Raw genomic sequence first — 21070 nt, 5'->3', positions numbered from 1 at the left:
GCCTCAGACTTTCTCTCGTCCGCGAATGCACACACGACAGTTCTTTTGTCAGCCTGGAACCCATCACAGCCGAGGGCTCAAGAAGTCTTCGGGGTGCTCGAGAGGGTGTCTGCCGTAGCACCCCTAACGAGATAGCGGCGTTTCGCGCAGTCGTTATTGCAAGTCATATCAGCAAAAGCAATCACTTTCTCAGCAGCAGGCAGTGCGAGCCAAGCGGCAGCTCTACATGAAGGTACCAATAGCCCAGGAAGGCCGCCGACCGCGGGAATTCGCGCCGCCCACATCCCGCCAGCGTACACGAGACTTCCAGGGCACCCTGGACGACATCGAGGGACTGGAGTAATTGGCATTCGCCGCGTCACACGGCTCGTTGGTCTAGGGGTATGATTCCTGCTTAGGGTGCAGGAGGTCCCGGGTTCAAATCCCGGACGAGCCCTAGCGTTTTGTGCCATCTGATCGCACGTCAGTGGCTGAGTCAGCGCAAAAAGCTCGCCGTCAATATTATATGAATTTCTTATTCGATGTGAGCAATTGACACTCGGGTCCGACGCGTGAAGGCGATTACGAAGGCTTCGGGTACAGATGGTAGCAGATGCATGTTAGTACGTCTTGCTTAAAGTGATGAAAAAGTGTTTCCGCCCGGGATCGAACCGGGGACCGTCTGCGTGTTAGGCAGACGTGATAACCGCTACACCACGGAAACTGCTCGTGTGCACCTTACTTCACAGACAACTTGTAGTGATGTTGCCATCGTAACTAAAAAATTCAATAAATGTGGTACTTGCAAAACGAAGGGACATGCAGCAGATCCACACACGACGTGGCTCATTGGAGGACAATACGACATAGGCGGGAAAATACTGTTCCCGCCCGGGATCGAAATGGGGACCTTCTGCGTGTGAAGCAGACGTGATAACCGCTACACTACGGAAACGACGGACCCGAGGAGTCCATCCTTGTTCACTCGAACTTGCCTCAGACTTTCTCTCGTCCGCGAATGCACACACGACAGTTCTTTTGTCAGCCTGGAACCCATCACAGCCGAGGGCTCAAGAAGCCTTCGGGGTGCTCGAGAGGGCGTCTGCCGTAGCACCCCTAACGAGATAGCGGCGTTTCGCGCAGTCGTTATTGCAAGTCATATCAGCAAAAGCAATCACTTTCTCAGCAGCAGGCAGTGCGAGCCAAGCGGCAGCTCTACATGAAGGTACCAATAGCCCAGGAAGGCCGCCGACCGCGGGAATTCGCGCCGCCCCCATCCCGCCAGCGTACACGAGACTTCCAGGGCACCCTGGACGACATCGAGGGACTGGAGTAATTGGCAGTCGCCGTGTCACAGGGCTCGTTGGTCTAGGGGTATGATTCCTGCTTAGGGTGCAGGAGGTCGCGGGTTCAAATCCCGGTCGAGCCTTAGCGTTTTGTGCAAACTGATCGCACGTCAGTGGCTGAGTCAGCGCAAAAAGCTCGCCGTCAATATCAAATGAATTTCTTATTCGATGTGAGCAATTGACACTCGGGTCCGACGCGTGAAGGCGATTACGAAGGCTTCGGGTACAGATGGTAGCAGATGCATGTTAGTACGTCTTGCTTAAAGTGATGAAAAAGTGTTTCCGCCCGGGATCGAACCGGGGACCTTCTGCGTGTTAGGCAGACGTGATAACCGCTACACCACGGAAACTGCTTGTGTGCACCTTACTTCACAGACAACTTGTAGTGATGTTGCCATCGTAACTAAAAAATTCAATAAATGTGGTACTTGCAAAACGAAGGGACATGCAGCAGATCCACACACGACGTGGCTCATTGGAGGACAATACGACATAGGCAGGAAAATACTGTTCCCGCCCGGGATCGAACCGGGGACCTTCTGCGTGTGAAGCAGACGTGATAACCGCTACACTACGGAAACGACGGACCCGAGGAGTCCATCCTTATTCACTCGAACTTGCCTCAGACTTTCTCTCGTCCGCGAATGCACACACGACAGTTCTTTTGTCAGCCTGGAACCCATCACAGCCGAGGGCTCAAGAAGTCTTCGGAGTGCTCGAGAGGGTGTCTGCCGTAGCACCCGTAACGAGATAGCGTCGTTTCGCGCAGTCGTTATTGCAAGTCATATCAGCAAAAGCAATCACTTTCTCAGCAGCAGGCAGTGCGAGCCAAGCGGCAGCTCTACATGAAGGTACCAATAGCCCAGGAAGGCCGCCGACCGCGGGAATTCGCGCCGCCCACATCCCGCCAGCGTACACGAGACTTCCAGGGCACCCTGGACGACATCGAGAGACTGGAGTAATTGGCATTCGCCGCGTCACACGGCTCGTTGGTCTAGGGGTATGATTCCTGCTTAGGGTGCAGGAGGTCCCGGGTTCAAATCCCAGACGAGCCCTAGCGTTTTGTGCCATCTGATCGCACGTCAGTGGCTGAGTCAGCGCAAAAAGCTCGCCGTCAATATTATATGAATTTCTTATTCGATGTGAGCAATTGACACTCGGGTCCGACGCGTGAAGGCGATTACGAAGGCTTCGGGTACAGATGGTAGCAGGTGCATGTTAGTACGTCTTGCTTAAAGTGATGAAAAAGTGTTTCCGCCTGGGATCGAACCGGGGACCTTCTGCGTGTTAGGCAGACGTGATAACCGCTACACCACGGAAACTGGTTGTGTGCACCTTACTTCACAGACAACTTGTAGTGATGTTGCCATCGTAACTAAAAAATTCAATAAATGTGGTACTTGCAAAACGAAGGGACATGCAGCAGATCCACACACGACGTGGCTCATTGGAGGACAATACGACATAGGCAGGAAAATACTGTTCCCGCCCGGGATCGAACCGGAGACCTTCTGCGTGTGAAGCAGACGTGATAACCGCTACACTACGGAAACGACGGACACGAGGAGACCGTCCTTGTTCACTCGAACTTGCCTCAGACTTTCTCTCGTCCGCGAATGCACACACGACAGTTCTTTTGTCAGCCTGGAACCCATCACAGCCGAGGGCTCAAGAAGTCTTCGGGGTGCTCGAGAGGGTGTCTGCCGTAGCACCCCTAACGAGATAGCGGCGTTTCGCGCAGTCGTTATTGCAAGTCATATCAGCAAAAGCAATCACTTTCTCAGCAGCAGGCAGTGCGAGCCAAGCGGCAGCTCTACATGAAGGTACCAATAGCCCAGGAAGGCCGCCGACCGCGGGAATTCGCGCCGCCCACATCCCGCCAGCGTACACGAGACTTCCAGGGCACCCTGGACGACATCGAGGGACTGGAGTAATTGGCATTCGCCGCGTCACACGGCTCGTTGGTCTAGGGGTATGATTCCTGCTTAGGGTGCAGGAGGTCCCGGGTTCAAATCCCGGACGAGCCCTAGCGTTTTGTGCCATCTGATCGCACGTCAGTGGCTGAGTCAGCGCAAAAAGCTCGCCGTCAATATTATATGAATTTCTTATTCGATGTGAGCAATTGACACTCGGGTCCGACGCGTGAAGGCGATTACGAAGGCTTCGGGTACAGATGGTAGCAGGTGCATGTTAGTACGTCTTGCTTAAAGTGATGAAAAAGTGTTTCCGCCTGGGATCGAACCGGGGACCTTCTGCGTGTTAGGCAGACGTGATAACCGCTACACCACGGAAACTGCTTGTGTGCACCTTACTTCACAGACAACTTGTAGTCATGTTGCCATCGTAACTAAAAAATTCAATAAATGTGGTACTTGCAAAACGAAGGGACTTGCAGCAGATCCACACACGACGTGGCTCATTGGAGGACAATACGACATAGGCAGGAAAATACTGTTCCCGCCCGGGATCGAACCGGAGACCTTCTGCGTGTGAAGCAGACGTGATAACCGCTACACTACGGAAACGACGGACCCGAGGAGTCCGTCCTTGTTCACTCGAACTTGCCTCAGACATTCTCTCGTCCGCGAATGCACACACGACAGTTCTTTTGTCAGCCTGGAACCCATCACAGCCGAGGGCTCAAGAAGTCTTCGGGGTGCTGGAGAGGGTGTCTGCCGTAGCACCCCTAACGAGATAGCGGCGTTTCGCGCAGTCGTTATTGCAAGTCATATCAGCAAAAGCAATCACTTTCTCAGCAGCAGGCAGTGCGAGCCAAGCGGCAGCGATGTGAGCAATTGACACTCGGGTCCGACGCGTGAAGGCGATTACGAAGGCTTCGGGTACAGATGGTAGCAGGTGCATGTTAGTACGTCTTGCTTAAAGTGATGAAAAAGTGTTTCCGCCTGGGATCGAACCGGGGACCTTCTGCGTGTTAGGCAGACGTGATAACCGCTACACCACGGAAACTGCTTGTGTGCACCTTACTTCACAGACAACTTGTAGTGATGTTGCCATCGTAACTAAAAAATTCAATAAATGTGGTACTTGCAAAACGAAGGGACTTGCAGCAGATCCACACACGACGTGGCTCATTGGAGGACAATACGACATAGGCAGGAAAATACTGGTCCCGCCCGGGATCGAACCGGAGACCTTCTGCGTGTGAAGCAGACGTGATAACCGCTACACTACGGAAACGACGGACCCGAGGAGTCCGTCCTTGTTCACTCGAACTTGCCTCAGACATTCTCTCGTCCGCGAATGCACACACGACAGTTCTTTTGTCAGCCTGGAACCCATCACAGCCGAGGGCTCAAGAAGCCTTCGGGGTGCTGGAGAGGGTGTCTGCCGTAGCACCCCTAACGAGATAGCGGCGTTTCGCGCAGTCGTTATTGCAAGTCATATCAGCAAAAGCAATCACTTTCTCAGCAGCAGGCAGTGCGAGCCAAGCGGCAGCTCTACATGAAGGTACCAATAGCCCAGGAAGGCCGCCGACCGCGGGAATTCGCGCCGCCCCCATCCCGCCAGCGTACACGAGACTTCGAGGGCACCCTGGACGACATCGAGGGACTGGAGTAATTGGCATTCGCCGTGTCACAGGGCTCGTTGGTCTAGGGGTATGATTCCTGCTTAGGCTGCAGGAGGTCCCGGGTTCAAATCCCGGACGAGCCCTAGTGTTTTGTGCAAACTGATCGCACGTCAGTGGCTGAGTCAGCGCAAAAAGCTCGCCGTCAATATCAAATGAATTTCATATTCGATGTGAGCAATTGACACTCGGGTCCGACGCGTGAAGGCGATTACGAAGGCTTCGGGTACAGATGGTAGCAGATGCATGTTAGTACGTCTTGCTTAAAGTGATGAAAAAGTGTTTCCGCCCGGGATCGAACCGGGGACCGTCTGCGTGTTAGGCAGACGTGATAACCGCTACACCACGGAAACTGCTCGTGTGCACCTTACTTCACAGACAACTTGTAGTGATGTTGCCATCGTAACTAAAAAATTCAATAAATGTGGTACTTGCAAAACGAAGGGACATGCAGCAGATCCACACACGACGTGGCTCATTGGAGGACAATACGACATAGGCGGGAAAATACTGTTCCCGCCCGGGATCGAAATGGGGACCTTCTGCGTGTGAAGCAGACGTGATAACCGCTACACTACGGAAACGACGGACCCGAGGAGTCCATCCTTGTTCACTCGAACTTGCCTCAGACTTTCTCTCGTCCGCGAATGCACACACGACAGTTCTTTTGTCAGCCTGGAACCCATCACAGCCGAGGGCTCAAGAAGCCTTCGGGGTGCTCGAGAGGGCGTCTGCCGTAGCACCCCTAACGAGATAGCGGCGTTTCGCGCAGTCGTTATTGCAAGTCATATCAGCAAAAGCAATCACTTTCTCAGCAGCAGGCAGTGCGAGCCAAGCGGCAGCTCTACATGAAGGTACCAATAGCCCAGGAAGGCCGCCGACCGCGGGAATTCGCGCCGCCCCCATCCCGCCAGCGTACACGAGACTTCCAGGGCACCCTGGACGACATCGAGGGACTGGAGTAATTGGCAGTCGCCGTGTCACAGGGCTCGTTGGTCTAGGGGTATGATTCCTGCTTAGGGTGCAGAAGGTCCCGGGTTCAAATCCTGGACGAGCCTTAGCGTTTTGTGCAAACTGATCGCACGTCAGTGGCTGAGTCAGCGCAAAAAGCTCGCCGTCAATATCAAATGAATTTCTTATTCGATGTGAGCAATTGACACTCGGGTCCGACGCGTGAAGGCGATTACGAAGGCTTCGGGTACAGATGGTAGCAGATGCATGTTAGTACGTCTTGCTTAAAGTGATGAAAAAGTGTTTCCGCCCGGGATCGAACCGTGGACCTTCTGCGTGTTAGGCAGACGTGATAACCGCTACACCACGGAAACTGCTTGTGTGCACCTTACTTCACAGACAACTTGTAGTGATGTTGCCATCGTAACTAAAAAATTCAATAAATGTGGTACTTGCAAAACGAAGGGACATGCAGCAGATCCACACACGACGTGGCTCATTGGAGGACAATACGACATAGGCAGGAAAATACTGTTCCCGCCCGGGATCGAACCGGGGACCTTCTGCGTGTGAAGCAGACGTGATAACCGCTACACTACGGAAACGACGGACCCGAGGAGTCCATCCTTGTTCACTCGAACTTGCCTCAGACTTTCTCTCGTCCGCGAATGCACACACGACAGTTCTTTTGTCAGCCTGGAACCCATCACAGCCGAGGGCTCAAGAAGTCTTCGGAGTGCTCGAGAGGGTGTCTGCCGTAGCACCCGTAACGAGATAGCGTCGTTTCGCGCAGTCGTTATTGCAAGTCATATCAGCAAAAGCAATCACTTTCTCAGCAGCAGGAGGTGCGAGCCAAGCGGCAGCTCTACATGAAGGTACCAATAGCCCAGGAAGGCCGCCGACCGCGGGAATTCGCGCCGCCCCCATCCCGCCAGCGTACACGAGACTTCCAGGCCACCCTGGACGACATCGAGGGACTGGAGTAATTGGCATTCGCCGTGTCACAGGGCTCGATGGTCTAGGGGTAAGTTCCGCTTTAGACGCCGTGCAGTGTGGACGTGCCTAGTCTTCCGCTCCGCCGTAGCGTTACGTATAGTGGACTATCTTTTTTGTTTACGTGTTGTGTTGCTACTTCTGTGAGTGTTTCTCCGTCGTTGTTTCGTACCTTGTGTTTTTTTTTCTGTCCTTATTTCAGTGTTTTTTGTGTAGCGGTTTCGACCGCATATTTTGAAAATGTCGTCCCAGGTTATTCCTCGTCAGGCTACAGTTAGTTTTGCTTTTGACAAGTCAACCCGCCATGTGCAACCTAGTTCTCTTGAGATTCATGATTGGTTGGTAGATACCTTTGGTGTTCATTCGGATCAGGTGCACACTGCTTATTTTGATACCGAACTGTATGTTTTCTTTGTTAAGTTTATGGACCCACTTCAGGTTGATAAAATTCTTTCTAAATATGGTCATCAAGTTCTCTTTCGGCATCGGGATGATTCTGTAAGTACCGTGCTGCTTTCCAATGCTTCCATCACGTATACCAATGTTCGTGTTTACAACCTTCCACCGGAGGTGGATAATGTCTATCTTAAGGAGGGTCTACAGAAGTATGGTGATGTAAAGAGCATTCGCCTTGAACGCTGGTCAAGCCAACATCGCCTGCAATGTTACAGTGGTATTCGTTCAGTCGAAATGCACGTTAAGCAGAATATTCCATCTCACCTGCAGATCGGTGGATATCGTGTCCATGTAACATATAGTGGTCAGGTTGGCACCTGTTTTTTGTGCAATGAAAGTGGTCACGTGCGTACCGACTGTCCGCGGAGAGTTTTTGTTTTAAAAAATTCTCCCGAACAGCGTCGCAAGTTAACGGTCGCTGACCTCGTTGCAGGTGGTTCTGCTCTTGGTGTAGCACAGTCCAGTGGTAGTAGCGCCCCGCCACAGGTTTTGCGCACCCCTGATACAGAATTTCCTCCTTTGCGTGCTAAATCTGATGTTGTTCCGTCTGTCCCTCAGGTGGGTGTGCCACTTTTGAATAATAAGAGGCGTCGCCCACACGATGGAAATAGTACGGATGAGGATCTCCCTGAGATTCCCCAGTCCGAGCGACCGGCATCCTCCGAGCCACTGTGTACTGTAGCTGCTCCCTGCCCTCCTGAGGTAGCGGTTCCGGTGGGGGCTGCTGGCGCCCCTCCGGCCTCCGACGCAGCTTCTCTCGAGTCGGGTCGTCGGTCGGGCCTGTTGGCGCCGTCTTCCGAACCGACTTCGATGTCACAACAAGTGGAGCCGCGACAACTTCCTGCTTCGCTGCCCCATACCTCTGCCAGCGGAGCTGCTCCGCTTCCTTCCAACTCTGCGGCCTCGGACCTTCCTGCTCACGTTTCGCCTCCGTGCAGTCCATGTTTGCCGGAAGCTAGTGCAGGTGTTGACCATTCCGTTTTGTCGGATGTTTCCCCCGCGACCCCGGATCCCGCATGTGGACCGGCGCGGGTGGTGTCGGATACAGAACTTGACCCTCCTACGTCACCGGCGGCTGAAGTTTCCTTGCCCGTCAGCCGACGCAAGTTACGCGTTCAGCCGAACGTTAATGCTGTTCGTAAAAAACCGAAACGTAAGGGATCCGCGGAACGGGGTAGCAGTCCCCCTCCCTCGGATGCCTCCGTCACCCCTGCTATGGACTGTGACGCTGGTGCGTCGGTGTAGGTGATTTGTTTTCTCGCTTTTCTCTCTATGGTTCAAGCATACACCTTTCTTACCTTAAATGTTAACCGTATTGAGTCCGACGTTCGCATTGCCTCTTTGCGGCAGTTTATTTACGACGCCTGTGCGGACGTAGTGTTTTTGCAGGAAGTGTTGTTTTCTGATCTCTCTCTACCTGGATTTCAAACTGTTTTTAATGTCGCGCCGGAATATTCAACAGGAACTGCTCTTTTCTTTCGAGAGGGCATTCCTATTACTGACATTGAATTCCTTGACTCTGGCCGTGGGATTGGTTGTCGTCTTTTTGATCTCCGCCTCGTTGTTTTGTATGCCCCCTCTGGTTCGGGTCACACTGTGGCTCGATCGCGCTTTTATAAAGAAGAGCTTATTTATCTTTTGCGCCAGAGTCCTCGGAGTCTCCTGCTCGGAGGCGATTTTAATTGTGTTTTACGCCCTGCAGACCAGTCCCCCAATTTTAATTATTGCCGTGATTTACATGACTTAGTTCGTACGATGCATCTGCGTGATGTTTGGGAACACAAATATCCAACCCTGGTGAAATATACGTTTTTTACCGCGTCCTCATGCAGTAGACTCGACAGATTCTATTTATCTGATTTTTTATGTGATAAAATTCTTTCTGTCGATGTTATTCCTACTAGTTTTTCTGACCATTGTGCTTTTACTGCCACTGTAAATCTTAGTCGCCAACCTGCAAAACTTTATCGTTCCCAGTGGATGTTAAATGTTTCCCACCTTGCCGACAGTGCTATGGATGATGTTATAAGTGGCGTGTGGGAGCGATGTCTTCGCTCTGTCCCGCGATACCCCTCCTTGCTGGTTTGGTGGACTGCGTTTGCCAAGCCCAAGATTCGTCAGACTTTGATTTTCTACTGTGCTGCTAGGACGCGTGATTTTAAGAACACGTATGAATATTACTACTCTGTCCTGCGTGAACTATATGACGCGGCGGGTACCTCTCCACTGCGGATCCATGATGTTCGTCGTATTAAAGCCAAGCTCTTGAGCCTTAAACGACGACAGATGGATGGTCTGCGAGTTAAGTCGAAACCTCACTCTCTTGTTGAAGGTGAACTGACATCCTTGTACCACCTGCTACGGCATCAGACTCGTCGTCGTCGCTCCTTCATCTCTTCTCTTACGGTGGATGATGGGCGACAGCTTATTGCACAGGAGGAAATGGTTCGTGCTCTTCATCAGTATTACACTAGTCTATATTCTGCCGATAATTCTGGTGAGTCTCTTTCGGAGGATGTCTTTGGGGATCTAACTGCGACGATCGCGCCTGACGCGAACGGCGAATTTCTCCGGGAGTTCCAGGTAGATGATGTTTTCGATTTTATTGCTCGCTCTCCGTCCAGTAAATCGCCGGGTCCAGACGGCCTGCCTAAAGAATTTTATCTCCGTTTTTGGCCTCTTTTGGGTGGCATTTTTACGCAGATTTTAAATGAGATTGTCAGGGGGATGGATGTGCCTGCCGATTTTAAAGTAGGGAAAATTGTTTTAATCCCGAAGTCCTCTGGTCGTTTCTCTGCTGCCAATCTTCGTCCGCTCACATTGCTGAATTTTGACTATAAGACAGCTGCTAGAGCGCTCAATAGCCGGTTGTCTTCTCTGCTTCGGGGTGTGATTGGTGCACATCAATGTTGTTTTCATGATCGATCTATTCTGACACCAGTGGCCGAATATCGGGATGTTGTCTCGGTTGCGGCGGTTACAAACGTACATTGTGCCTTTGCCTTCCTAGATTTTTATAAGGCTTTTGATCACGTCAGTCATGTGTTTTTAGATCGTGTTTTAGGTACAATAGGTTTTAACGCTTCATCACGTGGTGTTCTTGGCAATTTGTATAGGGGAATAACAGCTCGGGTGTCAGTCAATGGGCAGCTGACGCCGCCCATTGCTATCCGACGCGGAGTGCCTCAGGGTAGTCCGCTCTCTATGTCTTTATTCGTATTGTCCCTGGAACCGCTGCTTCGGACTATTGCTCTCAAGCTTCAGGGTATGTCCCTCTCTGGTGGGAAGCTCTCTGTTAAGGCATATGCGGATGATGTCGTTGTTCTCCTCCGTCAACGTGATGATATCCCGTTGTTGAAAGGGGCAGTTGATGCATACTGTCGTGTCTCTGGAGCACGTCTCAATCAGGGTAAATGTAAGTTCCTTGATATTCGAGGATTTCGCGATGCTGACGTCCCTTGGGCCACTTTTGTCGATCGCCATACGTCCTTGGGGATTATCATTGCTCGGTGTCCTCTAAAAATGGCGGCTCTCAATTGGAAATCTGTCACCGAGAAGATACAGGGGGCTCTGATGGTCCATGAGCAGCGCTCTGCTACCATTTTGCAAAAAGTCAGAATTTTAGACACCTACGTTCTATCTAAAGCTTATTTTGTTGCTCAGCTGTTCCCACTTCCCATGATGGTGGCGAAAAGGTTGCGCCAATTGTCTAGCAGGTTTATATGGAAGGGCCATCTATTCAAGTTACGTTACGAGGTAATGACGAAACCGCGTCTCTCCGGAGGCTTGGGCCTCTCTGACATTACTCGCAAGGCGTCTGCTTTGTACGTCCGCCGAACGACTCTAATTGTTACGCAAGAAGTGACTTCGATTACATCCAGACTTTTTACTGTTGTGCGTCCGGCGAGCCTTGCTCCACCTGTCGATGTCGGACGCCTAAATTTTAAGTTGAAACACATTCGGGAATTTTACATTGCGGTGAGTTACCTCGGTGACGTCTTCTTGCGGCGACCGGTGCCAACGACCAAGGCCTTGATTGCCCGCTGGGAGGGGCTGGCCAGTCCCAATCCAATAGAACTGGCGTCTCCATCTGTGTCCTGGAGGAACGTCTGGAAGAACGTTAGTCTGCCGATCCACTCTATGGCCGTGGCGTCCACGTGGTATAGGGTAATAAATAATTTGGTTCCCACCAATGTACGACTGCACCGTATTGGTCTTTCTGACACGGACACCTGTACTCGGTGTGGTCTCCTGGATACCCTTGAACATCGATTCACCTGCTGTGGGCACCTTGCTAATTGGCGTTGGCTCAGGAAACAACTTGCTTTTGTCACTAGGTCTGCTGAAGCCGCTTATACTATTGACATCATCGTCCGGCCCGATTCTTCCTTTTTTCCGCGGACGAAGCTCCATACCGTCATGTGGTTGATTGGCCATTTCGTACATTTTGTCAACAGTTGTCATGAAGAGGATGGACACCTAGCGTTTCGGCAGTACATGCTTACTGCTTACTGGCAGCGCTTGCGATTGCCAGGCGTCCGAGATGATTTTGCCAATATGCTTAGCCTGACATTTGAAAGAGAGGGTGTTGGCTAAGGTCACCTGTGTGAGCCATTTTCTTTTATACTGTTTCTGGATTTGCCGCCTTTATGTATGTTTCTTCTCTACGCCAGGACTGAAGTTTTCGTGTTTTAATCTTTATTTCAGTAAGCAGTCTACATTATATAGTCATGTTTTAGGATTTTAATTTCAGTACTGTACTTCTTTTGAAGTGGCTGTGTGGTGGATATTCTTTAATATTTTTTTCAATAGATATATTCGTTCGAGTGGTAGAGTAAAAAAAAAAAAAAAAAAAAACAAAAAAAGTGGCTAGGATACCTGGCTTTCAAAAAAACAAAAAAAAACAAAAAAAAGGGGTATATTAAAAAAAAAAAAGTGGTATGATTCCTGCTTTGGGTGCAGGAGGTCCCGGGTTCAAATCCCGGACGAGCCCTGCCATTTTGACCGTGCTGAAGAGTAGGTGGAACTCAGTCCCGGTTGCAGCTCCTCAATGAAGAGTAGACGCCTGTTATAGCACGTGGATATAACAAGAATGCGGCACCAGTAAAGTACGTAGGTGGAATTCGATAGAAACGCAGACGGTAATTTTGCATGCAACGGAAAACAAGGTTGTCTTTGCGGAATATGTGCACCGTGAGTGGAGATTCAGCTTAATTGTGCGATAGTCTACCCTTAAAAAAAAAAAAAAAAAAAAGGGGGTATGATTCCTGCTTAGGCTGCAGGAGGTCCCGGGTTCAAATCCCGGACGTGCCCTAGCGTTTTGTGCAAACTGATCGCACGTCAGTGGCTGAGTCAGCGCAAAAAGCTCGCCGTCAATATCAAATGAATTTCATATTCGATGTGAGCAATTGACACTCGGGTCCGACGCGTGAAGGCGATTACGAAGGCTTCGGGTACAGATGGTAGCAGATGCATGTTAGTACGTCTTGCTTAAAGTGATGAAAAAGTGTTTCCGCCCGGGATCGAACCGGGGACCTTCTGCGTGTTAGGCAGACGTGATAACCGCTACACCACGGAAACTGCTCGTGTGCACCTTACTTCACAGACAACTTGTAGTGATGTTGCCATCGTAACTAAAAAATTCAATAAATGTGGTAGTTGCAAAACGAAGGGACATGCAGCAGATCCACACACGACGTGGCTCATTGGAGGACAATACGACATAGGCGGGAAAATACTGTTCCCGCCCGGGATCGAAATGGGGACCTTCTGCGTGTGAAGCAGACGTGATAACCGCTACACTACGGAAACGACGGACCCGTGGAGTCCATCCTTCTTCACTCGAACTTGCCTCAGACTTTCTCTCGTCCGCGAATGCACACACGACAGTTCTTTTGTCAGCCTGGAACCCATCACAGCCGAGGGCTCAAGAAGTCTTCGGAGTGCTCGAGAGGGTGTCTGCCGTAGCACCCCTAACGAGATAGCGGCGTTTCGCGCAGTCGTTATTGCAAGTCATATCAGCAAAAGCAATCACTTTCTCAGCAGCAGGCAGTGCGAGCCAAGCGGCAGCTCTACATGAAGGTACCAATAGCCCAGGAAGGCCGCCGACCGCGGGAATTCGCGCCGCCCCCATCCCGCCAGCGTACACGAGACTTCCAGGGCACCCTGGACGACATCGAGGGACTGGAGTAATTGGCATTCGCCGTGTCACAGGGCTCGTTGGTCTAGGGGTATGATTCCTGCTTAGGGTGCGGGAGGTCCCGGGTTCAAATCCCGGACGAGCCATAGCGTTTTGTGCAAACTGATCGCACGTCAGTGGCTGAGTCAGCGCAAAAAGCTCGCCGTCAATATCAAATGAATTTCTTATTCGATGTGAGCAATTGACACTCGGGTCCGACGCGTGAAGGCGATTACAAAGGCTTCGGGTACAGATGGTAGCAGATGCATGTTAGTACGTCTTGCTTAAAGTGATGAAAAAGTGTTTCCGCCCGGGATCGAACCGGGGACCTTCTGCGTGTTAGGCAGACGTGATAACCGCTACACCACGGAAACTGCTTGTGTGCACCTTACTTCACAGACAACTTGTAGTGATGTTGCCATCGTAACTAAAAAATTCAATAAATGTGGTACTTGCAAAACGAAGGGACATGCAGCAGATCCACACACGACGTGGCTCATTGGAGGACAATACGACATAGGCAGGAAAATATTGTTCCCGCCCGGGATCGAACCGGGGACCTTCTGCGTGTGAAGCAGACGTGATAACCGCTACACTACGGAAACGACGGAACCGAGGAGTCCATCCTTGTTCACTCGAATTTGCCTCAGACTTCCTCTCGTCCGCGAATGCACACACGACAGTTCTTTTGTCAGCCTGGAACCCATCACAGCCGAGGGCTCAAGAAGTCTTCGGGGTGCTCGAGAGGGTGTCTGCCGTAGCACCCCTAACGAGATAGCGGCGTTTCGCGCAGTCGTTATTGCAAGTCATATCAGCAAAAGCAATCACTTTCTCAGCAGCAGGCAGTGCGAGCCAAGCGGCAGCTCTACATGAAGGTACCAATAGCCCAGGAAGGCCGCCGACCGCGGGAATTCGCGCCGCCCCCATCCCGCCAGCGTACACGAGACTTCCAGGGCACCCTGGACGACATCGAGGGACTGGAGTAATTGGCATTCGCCGTGTCACAGGGCTCGTTGGTCTAGGGGTAGTTCCGCTTTAGACGCCGTGCAGTGTGGACGTGCCTAGTCTTCCGCTCCGCCGTAGCGTTACGTATAGTGGACTATCGTTTTTGTTACGTGTTGTGTTGCAACTTCTGAGAGTATTTCTCCGTCGTTGTTTCGTACCTTGTGTTACTTTCTGTCCTTATTTCAGTGTTTTTTGTGTAGCTGTTTCGACCGCATATTTTGAAAATGTCGTCCCAGGTTATTCCTCGTCAGGCTACAGTTAGTTTTGCTTTTGACAAGTCAACCCGCCATGTGCAACCTAGTTCTCTTGAGATTCATGATTGGTTGGTAGATACCTTTGGTGTTCATTCGGATCAGGTGCACACTGCTTATTTTGATACCGAACTGTATGTTTTCTTTGTTAAGTTTATGGACCCACTTCAGGTTGATAAAATTCTTTCTAAATATGGTCATCAAGTTCTCTTTCGGCATCGGGATGATTCTGTAAGTACCGTGCTGCTTTCCAATGCTTCCATCACGTATACCAATGTTCGTGTTTACAACCTTCCACCGGAGGTGGATAATGTCTATCTTAAGGAGGGTCTACAGAAGTATGGTGATGTAAAGAGCATTCGCCTTGAACGCTGGTCAAGCCAACATCGCCTGCAATGTTACAGTGGTATTCGTTCAGTCGAAATGCACGTTAAGCAGAATATTCCATCTCACCTGCAGATCGGTGGATATCGTGTCCATGTAACATATAGTGGTCAGGTTGGCACCTGTTTTTTGTGCAATGAAAGTGGTCACGTGCGTACCGACTGTCCGCGGAGAGTTTTTGTTTTAAAAAATTCTCTCGAACAGCGTCGCAAGTTAACGGTCGCTGACCTCGTTGCAGGTGGTTCTGCTCTTGGTGTAGCACAGTCCAGTGGTAGTAACGCCCCGCCACAGGTTTTGCGCACCCCTGATACAGAATTTCCTCCTTTGCGTGCTAAATCTGATGTTGTTCCGTCTGTCCCTCAGGTGGGTGTGCCACTTTTGAATAATAAGAGGCGTCGCCCACACGATGGAAATAGTACGGATGAGGATCTCCCTGAGATGCCCCAGTCCGAGCGACCGGCATCCTCCGAGCCACTGTGTACTGTAGCTGCTCCCTGCCCTCCTGAGGTAGCGGTTCCGGTGGCGGCTGCTGGCGCCCCTCCGGCCTCCGACGCAGCTTCTCTCGAGTCGGGTCGTCGGTCGGGCCTGTTGGCGCCGTCTTCCGAACCGACTTCGATGTCACAACAAGTGGAGCCGCGACAACTTCCTGCTTCGCTGCCCCATACCTCTGCCAGCGGAGCTGCTCCGCTTCTTTCCAACTCTGCGGCCTCGGACCTTCCTGCTCACGTTTCGCCTCCGTGCAGTCCATGTTTGCCGGAAGCTAGTGCAGGTGTTGACCATTCCGTTTTGTCGGATGTTTCCCCCGCGACCCCGGATCCCGCATGTGGACCGGCGCGGGTGGTGTCGGATACAGAACTTGACCCTCCTACGTCACCGGCGGCTGAAGTTTCCTTGCCCGTCAGCCGACGCAAGTTACGCGTTCAGCCGAACGTTAATGCTGTTCGTAAAAAACCGAAGCGTGAGGGATCCGCGGAACGGGGTAGCAGTCCCCCTCCCTCGGATGCCTCCGTCACCCCTGCTATGGACTGTGACGCTGGTGCGTCGGTGTAGGTGATTTCCTTTTTCGCTTTTCTCTCTATGGTTCAAGCATACACCTTTCTTACCTTAAATCTTAACCGTATTGAGTCCGACGTTCGCATTGCCTCTTTGCGGCAGTTTATTTACGACGCCTGTGCGGACGTAGTGTTCTTGCAGGAAGTGTTGTTTTCTGATCTCTCTCTACCTGGATTTCAAACTGTTCTTAATGTCGCGCCGGAATATTCAACAGGAACTGCTCTTTTCTTTCGAGAGGGCATTCCTATTACTGACTTTGAATTCCTTGACTCTGGCCGTGGGATTGGTTGTCGTCTTTTTGATCTCCGCCTCGTTGTTTTGTATGCCCCCTCTGGTTCGGGTCACACTGTGGCTCGATCGCGCTTTTATAAAGAAGAGCTTATTTATCTTTTGCGCCAGAGTCCTCGGAGTCTCCTGCTCGGAGGCGATTTTAATTGTGTTTTACGCCCTGAAGACCAGTCCCCCAATTTTAATTATTGCCGTGATTTACATGACTTAGTTCGTACGATGCATCTGCGTGATGTTTGGGAACACAAATATCCAACCCTGGTGAAATATACGTTTTTTACCGCGTCCTCATGCAGTAGACTCGACAGATTCTATTTATCTGATTTTTTATGTGATAAAATTCTTTCTGTCGATGTTATTCCTACTAGTTTTTCTGACCATTGTGCTTTTACTGCAACTGTAAATCTTAGTCACCAACCTGCAAAACTTTATCGTTCCCAGTGGATGTTAAATGTTTCCCACCTTGCCGACAGTGCTATGGATGATGTTATAAGTGGCGTGTGGGAGCGATGTCTTCGCTCTGTCCCGCGATACCCCTCCTTGCTGGTTTGGTGGACTGCGTTTGCCAAGCCCAAGATTCGTCAGACTTTGATTTTTTACTGTGCTGCAAGGGCGCGTGATTTTAAGAACACGTATGAATATTACTACTCTGTCCTGCGTGAACTATATGACGCAGCGGGTACCTCTCCTCTGCGGATCCATGATATTCGTCGTATTTAAGCCAAGCTCTTGAGCCTTAAACGACGACAGATGGATGGTCTGCGAGTTAAGTCGAAACCTCACTCTCTTGTTGAAGGTGAACTGACATCCTTGTACCACCTGCTACGGCATCAGACTCGTCGTCGCCGCTCCTTCATCTCTTCTCTTACGGTGGATGATGGGCGACAGCTTATTGCACAGGAGGAAATGGTTCGTGCTCTTCATCAGTATTACACTAGTCTATATTCTGCCGATGATTCTGTTGAGTCTCTTTCGGATGATGTCTTTGGGGATCTCTGCGACGATCGCGCCTGACGCGAACGGCGAATTTCTCCGGGAGTTCCAGGTAGATGAGGTTTTCGATTTTATTGCTCGCTCTCCGTCCAGTAAATCGCCGGGTCCAGACGGCCTGCCTAAAGAATTTTATCTCCGTTTTTGGCCTCTTTTGGGTGGCATTTTTACGCAGATTTTAAATGAGATTGTCAGGGGGATGGATGTGCCTGCCGATTTTAAAGTAGGGAAAATTGTTTTAATTCCGAAGTCTTCTGGTCGTTTATCTGCTGCCAATCTTCGTCCGCTCACATTGCTGAAGTTTGACTACAAGACAGCTGCTAGAGCGCTCAATAGCCGGTTGTCCTCTCTGCTTCGGGGTGTGATTGGTGCACATCAATGTTGTTTTCATGATAGATCTATTCGGACACCAGTAGCCGAATATCGGGATGTTGTCTCGGTTGCGGCGGTTACAAACGTACATTGTGCCTTTGCCTTCCTTGATTTTCATAAGGCTTTTGATCACGTCAGTCATGTGTTTTTAGATCGTGTTTTAGGTACAATAGGTTTTAACGCTTCATCACGTGGTGTTCTTGGCAATTTGTATAGGGGAATAATAGCTCGGGTGTCAGTCAATGGGCAGCTGACGCCGCCCATTGCTATCCGCCGCGGAGTGCCTCAGGGTAGTCCGCTCTCTATGTCTTTATTCGTATTGTCCCTGGAACCGCTGCTTCGGACTATTGCTCTCAAGCTTCAGGGTATGTCCCTCTCTGGTGGGAAGCTCTCGGTTAAGGCATATGCGGATGATGTCGTTGTTCTCCTCCGTCAGCGTGATGATATCCCGTTGTTGAAAGGGGCAGTTGATGCATACTGTCGTGTCTCTGGAGCGCGTCTCAATCAGGGTAAATGTAAGTTTCTTGATATTCGAGGATTTCGCGATGCTGACGTCCCTTGGGCCACTGTTGTCGATCGCCATACGTCCTTGGGGATTATCATTGATCGGTGTCCTCTAAAAATGGCGGCTCTCAATTGGAAATCGGTCACCGAGAAGATACAGGGGGCTCTGATGGTCCATGAGCAGCGCTCTGCTACCATTTTGCAAAAAGTCAGGATTTTAGACACCTACGTTCTATGTAAAGCTTATTATGTTGCTCAGCTGTTCCCACTTCCCATGATGGTGGCGAAAAGGTTGCGCCAATTGTCTAGCAGGTTTATATGGAAGGGCCATCTATTCAAGTTACGTTACGAGGTAATGACGAAACCGCGTATCTCCGGAGGCTTGGGCCTCTCTGACATTACTCGCAAGGCGTCTGCTTTGTACGTCCGCCGAACGACTCTAATTGTTACGCAAGAAGTGACTTCGATTACATCCAGGCTTTTTACTGTTGTGCGTCCGGCGAGCCTTGCTCCACCTGTCGATGTCGGACGCCTAAATTTTAAGTTGAAACACATTCGGGAATTTTACATTGCGGTGAGTTACCTCGGTGACGTCTTCTTGCGGCGACCGGTGCCAACGACCAAGGGCTCGATTGCCCGCTGGGAGGGGCTGGCCGGTCTCAATCCAATAGAACTGGCGTCTCCATCTGTGTCCTGGAGGAACGTCTGGAAGAATGTTAGTCTGCCGATCCACTCTATGGCCGTGGCGTCCACGTGGTATAGGGTAATAAATAATTTGGTTCCCACCAATGTACGACTGCACCGTATTGGTCTTTCTGACACGGACACCTGTACTCGGTGTGGTCTCGTGGATACCCTTGAACATCGATTCACCTGCTGTGGGCACCTTGCTAATTGGCGTTGGCTCAGGAAACAACTTGCCTTTGTCACTAGGTCTGCTGAAGCCGCTTATACTATTGACATCATCGTCCGGCCCGATTCTTCCTTTTTTCCGCGAACGAAGCTCCATACCGTCATGTGGTTGATTGGCCATTTCGTACATTTTGTCAACAGTTGTCATGAAGAGGATGGACACCTACCGTTTCGGCAGTACATGCTTACTGCTTACTGGCAGCGCTTGCGATTGCCAGGCGTCCGAGATGATTTTGCCAATATGCTTAGCCTGACATTTGAAAGAGAGGGTGTTGGCTAAGGTCACCTGTGTGAGCCATTTTCTTTTATACTGTTTCTGGATTTGCCGCCTTTATATATGTTTCTTCTCTACACCAGGACTGAAGTTTTCGTGTTTTAATCTTTATTTCAGTCAGCAGTCTACATTATATAGTCATGTTTTAGGATTTTAATATCAGTACTGTAAAAAAAAAAAAAAAAAAAAGGGTATGATTCCTGCTTAGGGTGCAGTAGGTCCCGGGTTCAAATCCCGGACGAGCCCTAGCGTTTTGTGCAAACTGATCGCACGTCAGTGGCTGAGTCAGCGCAAAAAGCTCGCCGTCAATATCAAATGAATTTCTTATTCGATGTGAGCAATTGACACTCGGGTCCGACGCGTGAAGGCGATTACGAAGGCTTCGGGTACAGATGGTAGCAGATGCATATTAGTACGTCTTGCTTAAAGTGATGAAAAAGTGTTTCCGCCCAGGATCGAACCGGGGACCTTCTGCGTGTTAGGCAGACGTGATAACCGCTACACCACGGAAACTGCTTGTGTGCACCTTACTTCACAGACAACTTGTAGTGATGTTGCCATCGTAACTAAAAAATTCAATAAATGTGGTACTTGTAAAACGAAGGGACATGTAGCAGATCCACACACGACGTGGCTCATTGGAGGACAATACGACATAGGCAGGAAAATACTGTTCCCGCCCGGGATCGAACCGTGGACGTTCTGCGTGTGAAGCAGACGTGATAACCGCTACACTACGGAAACGACGGACCCGAGGAGTCCATCCTTGTTCACTCGAAATTGCCTCAGACTTTCTCTCGTCCGCGAATGCACACACGACAGTTCTTTTGTCAGCCTGGAACCCATCACAGCCGAGGGCTCAAGAAGTCTTCGGGGTGCTCGAGAGGGTGTCTGCCGTAGCACCCCTAACGAGATAGCGGCGTTTTCGCGCAGGCGTTATTGCAAGTCATATCAGCAAAAGCAATCACTTTCTCAGCAGCAGGCAGTGCGAGCCAAGCGGCAGCTCTACATGAAGGTACCAATAGCCCAAGAAGGCCGCCGACCGCGGGAATTCGCGCCGCCCCCATCCCGCCAGCGTACACGAGACTTCCAGGGCACCCTGGACGACATCGAGGGACTGGAGTAATTGGCATTCGCCGTGTCACAGGGCTCGTTGGTCTAGGGGTATGATTCCTGCTTAGGGTGCAGGAGGTCCCGGGTTCAAATCCCGGACGAGCCCTAGCGTTTTGTGCAAACTGATCGCACGTCAGTGGCTGAGTCAGCGCAAAAAGCTCGCCGTCAATATCAAATGAATTTCTTATTCGATGTGAGCAATTGACACTCGGGTCCGACGCGTGAAGGCGATTACGAAGGCTTCGGGTACAGATGGTAGCAGATGCATGTTAGTACGTCTTGCTTAAAGTGATGAAAAAGTGTTTCCGCCCGGGATCGAACCGGGGACCTTCTGCGTGTTAGGCAGACGTGATAACCGCTACACCACGGAAACTGCTTGTGTGCACCTTACTTCACAGACAACTTGTAGTGATGTTATGATCGTAACTAAAAAAT

The 21070-nt window shown here is 50.7% G+C and overlaps 29 non-coding genes across 29 annotated transcripts; 8 read left to right on the top strand and 21 right to left on the bottom strand.

Moving 5' to 3' along the window:
• Nucleotides 1-364: 364 nt before the first annotated feature.
• On the top strand, nucleotides 365-436 carry Trnap-agg. The gene has a single exon. It is a non-coding gene; the product is annotated as a tRNA-Pro (tRNA).
• A 194-nt stretch (nucleotides 437-630) lies between these two features.
• On the bottom strand, nucleotides 631-703 carry Trnav-aac. The gene has a single exon. It is a non-coding gene; the product is annotated as a tRNA-Val (tRNA).
• A 158-nt stretch (nucleotides 704-861) lies between these two features.
• Trnav-cac lies at nucleotides 862-934 on the bottom strand. Its single transcript has one exon. It is a non-coding gene; the product is annotated as a tRNA-Val (tRNA).
• Nucleotides 935-1336: 402 nt separating this feature from the next.
• Trnap-agg lies at nucleotides 1337-1408 on the top strand. Its single transcript has one exon. It is a non-coding gene; the product is annotated as a tRNA-Pro (tRNA).
• Nucleotides 1409-1602: 194 nt separating this feature from the next.
• On the bottom strand, nucleotides 1603-1675 carry Trnav-aac. The gene has a single exon. It is a non-coding gene; the product is annotated as a tRNA-Val (tRNA).
• A 158-nt stretch (nucleotides 1676-1833) lies between these two features.
• On the bottom strand, nucleotides 1834-1906 carry Trnav-cac. Its single transcript has one exon. It is a non-coding gene; the product is annotated as a tRNA-Val (tRNA).
• A 402-nt stretch (nucleotides 1907-2308) lies between these two features.
• Nucleotides 2309-2380, top strand: Trnap-agg. Its single transcript has one exon. It is a non-coding gene; the product is annotated as a tRNA-Pro (tRNA).
• Nucleotides 2381-2574: 194 nt separating this feature from the next.
• Nucleotides 2575-2647, bottom strand: Trnav-aac. The gene has a single exon. It is a non-coding gene; the product is annotated as a tRNA-Val (tRNA).
• A 158-nt stretch (nucleotides 2648-2805) lies between these two features.
• On the bottom strand, nucleotides 2806-2878 carry Trnav-cac. The gene has a single exon. It is a non-coding gene; the product is annotated as a tRNA-Val (tRNA).
• Nucleotides 2879-3280: 402 nt separating this feature from the next.
• On the top strand, nucleotides 3281-3352 carry Trnap-agg. Its single transcript has one exon. It is a non-coding gene; the product is annotated as a tRNA-Pro (tRNA).
• A 194-nt stretch (nucleotides 3353-3546) lies between these two features.
• Nucleotides 3547-3619, bottom strand: Trnav-aac. The gene has a single exon. It is a non-coding gene; the product is annotated as a tRNA-Val (tRNA).
• Nucleotides 3620-3777: 158 nt separating this feature from the next.
• Trnav-cac lies at nucleotides 3778-3850 on the bottom strand. The gene has a single exon. It is a non-coding gene; the product is annotated as a tRNA-Val (tRNA).
• A 369-nt stretch (nucleotides 3851-4219) lies between these two features.
• Nucleotides 4220-4292, bottom strand: Trnav-aac. The gene has a single exon. It is a non-coding gene; the product is annotated as a tRNA-Val (tRNA).
• Nucleotides 4293-4450: 158 nt separating this feature from the next.
• Nucleotides 4451-4523, bottom strand: Trnav-cac. The gene has a single exon. It is a non-coding gene; the product is annotated as a tRNA-Val (tRNA).
• Nucleotides 4524-4925: 402 nt separating this feature from the next.
• Nucleotides 4926-4997, top strand: Trnap-agg. Its single transcript has one exon. It is a non-coding gene; the product is annotated as a tRNA-Pro (tRNA).
• A 194-nt stretch (nucleotides 4998-5191) lies between these two features.
• Nucleotides 5192-5264, bottom strand: Trnav-aac. Its single transcript has one exon. It is a non-coding gene; the product is annotated as a tRNA-Val (tRNA).
• Nucleotides 5265-5422: 158 nt separating this feature from the next.
• Trnav-cac lies at nucleotides 5423-5495 on the bottom strand. The gene has a single exon. It is a non-coding gene; the product is annotated as a tRNA-Val (tRNA).
• Nucleotides 5496-5897: 402 nt separating this feature from the next.
• On the top strand, nucleotides 5898-5969 carry Trnap-agg. Its single transcript has one exon. It is a non-coding gene; the product is annotated as a tRNA-Pro (tRNA).
• Nucleotides 5970-6163: 194 nt separating this feature from the next.
• Nucleotides 6164-6236, bottom strand: Trnav-aac. Its single transcript has one exon. It is a non-coding gene; the product is annotated as a tRNA-Val (tRNA).
• Nucleotides 6237-6394: 158 nt separating this feature from the next.
• Trnav-cac lies at nucleotides 6395-6467 on the bottom strand. Its single transcript has one exon. It is a non-coding gene; the product is annotated as a tRNA-Val (tRNA).
• Nucleotides 6468-12818: 6351 nt separating this feature from the next.
• On the bottom strand, nucleotides 12819-12891 carry Trnav-aac. The gene has a single exon. It is a non-coding gene; the product is annotated as a tRNA-Val (tRNA).
• Nucleotides 12892-13049: 158 nt separating this feature from the next.
• Trnav-cac lies at nucleotides 13050-13122 on the bottom strand. The gene has a single exon. It is a non-coding gene; the product is annotated as a tRNA-Val (tRNA).
• Nucleotides 13123-13524: 402 nt separating this feature from the next.
• Trnap-agg lies at nucleotides 13525-13596 on the top strand. Its single transcript has one exon. It is a non-coding gene; the product is annotated as a tRNA-Pro (tRNA).
• A 194-nt stretch (nucleotides 13597-13790) lies between these two features.
• Nucleotides 13791-13863, bottom strand: Trnav-aac. Its single transcript has one exon. It is a non-coding gene; the product is annotated as a tRNA-Val (tRNA).
• A 158-nt stretch (nucleotides 13864-14021) lies between these two features.
• Nucleotides 14022-14094, bottom strand: Trnav-cac. The gene has a single exon. It is a non-coding gene; the product is annotated as a tRNA-Val (tRNA).
• Nucleotides 14095-19962: 5868 nt separating this feature from the next.
• On the bottom strand, nucleotides 19963-20035 carry Trnav-aac. Its single transcript has one exon. It is a non-coding gene; the product is annotated as a tRNA-Val (tRNA).
• A 158-nt stretch (nucleotides 20036-20193) lies between these two features.
• Nucleotides 20194-20266, bottom strand: Trnav-cac. Its single transcript has one exon. It is a non-coding gene; the product is annotated as a tRNA-Val (tRNA).
• A 403-nt stretch (nucleotides 20267-20669) lies between these two features.
• Trnap-agg lies at nucleotides 20670-20741 on the top strand. The gene has a single exon. It is a non-coding gene; the product is annotated as a tRNA-Pro (tRNA).
• Nucleotides 20742-20935: 194 nt separating this feature from the next.
• Nucleotides 20936-21008, bottom strand: Trnav-aac. Its single transcript has one exon. It is a non-coding gene; the product is annotated as a tRNA-Val (tRNA).
• Between the last annotated feature and the right edge of the window lie 62 nt (nucleotides 21009-21070).

Source organism: Schistocerca piceifrons, unplaced genomic scaffold (assembly GCF_021461385.2).
Source record: "Schistocerca piceifrons isolate TAMUIC-IGC-003096 unplaced genomic scaffold, iqSchPice1.1 HiC_scaffold_538, whole genome shotgun sequence".
NCBI lineage: Eukaryota > Metazoa > Arthropoda > Insecta > Orthoptera > Acrididae > Schistocerca > Schistocerca piceifrons.
The sequence above is the reverse complement of the archived record's forward strand: the minus strand, read 5'-3'. Positions and strand labels throughout refer to the sequence as shown.